This window comes from Oncorhynchus nerka, linkage group LG24 (genome assembly GCF_034236695.1).
Source record: "Oncorhynchus nerka isolate Pitt River linkage group LG24, Oner_Uvic_2.0, whole genome shotgun sequence".
Lineage (NCBI taxonomy): Eukaryota > Metazoa > Chordata > Actinopteri > Salmoniformes > Salmonidae > Oncorhynchus > Oncorhynchus nerka.
Window position 1 is genome coordinate 7,045,179 of NC_088419.1, and position 1,270 is coordinate 7,046,448.

Consider the following 1,270-nt stretch of genomic DNA (forward strand, 5'->3'; position numbering starts at 1 on the left):
GTTGTTGTATTTGTCTTGAAAATTTGGACCCAACATATGAATATCCAATGAAGCTTGTCCAATAAGGCCTCCAAGGGCTTTGTGTTGATTCAGATGACAGATGGACCATTAGGAACAGCAGAAATAACTATTGGTTTTCATTAAGCCAACATCAGAGAGGTAATTTACCTAAATTATTCTGGTCTTTTTTTTTCTTCCATTTTTTTTTCTATTTTTTTTCTCCCCCTAACAGGCCTGTTGACTAGTCTTGTTAATCTCTGTTGACTAGTCTTGTTAATCTCTGTTGACTAGTCTTGTTAATCTCTGTTGACTAGTCTTGTTAATCTCTGTTGACTAGTCTTGTTAATCTCTGTTGACTAGTCTTGTTAATCTCTGTTGACTAGTCTTGTTAATCTCTGTTGGACTAGTTTTGTTAATCTCTGTTGGACTAGTTTTGTTATTCTCTGTTGACTTGTCTTGTTATTCTCTGTTGGACTAGTTTTGTTATTCTCTGTTGACTAGTCTTGTTAATCTCTGTTGACTAGTCTTGTTAATCTCTGTTGACTAGTCTTGTTAATCTCTGTTGACTAGTTTTGTTAATCTCTGTTGACTAGTCTTGTTAATCTCTGTTGACTAGTCTTGTTAATCTCTGTTGACTAGTCTTGTTATTCTCTGTTGACTAGTCTTGTTATTCTCTGTTGACTAGTCTTGTTATTCTCTGTTGACTAGTCTTGTTATTCTCTGTTGACTAGTTTTGTTAATCTCTGTTGACTAGTCTTGTTAATCTCTGTTGACTAGTCTTGTTAATCTCTGTTGACTAGTCTTGTTAATCTCTGTTGGACTAGTTTTGTTAATCTCTGTTGGACTAGTCTTGTTATTCTCTGTTGGACTAGTCTTGTTATTCTCTGTTGACTAGTCTTGTTATTCTCTGTTGACTAGTCTTGTTATTCTCTGTTGACTAGTCTTGTTATTCTCTGTTGACTAGTCTTGTTATTCTCTGTTGACTAGTCTTGTTATTCTCTGTTGACTAGTCTTGTTATTCTCTGTTGACTAGTCTTGTTATTCTCTGTTGACTAGTCTTGTTAATCTCTGTTGACTAGTCTTGTTATTCTCTGTTGACTAGTCTTGTTAATCTCTGTTGGACTAGTCTTGTTATTCTCTGTTGGACTAGTCTTGTTATTCTCTGTTGACTAGTCTTGTTATTATCCGTTGACTAGTCTTGTTATTATCCGTTGACTAGTCTTGTTAATCTCTGTTGAAGTAGTCTTGTTAATCTCTGTTGACTAGTCTT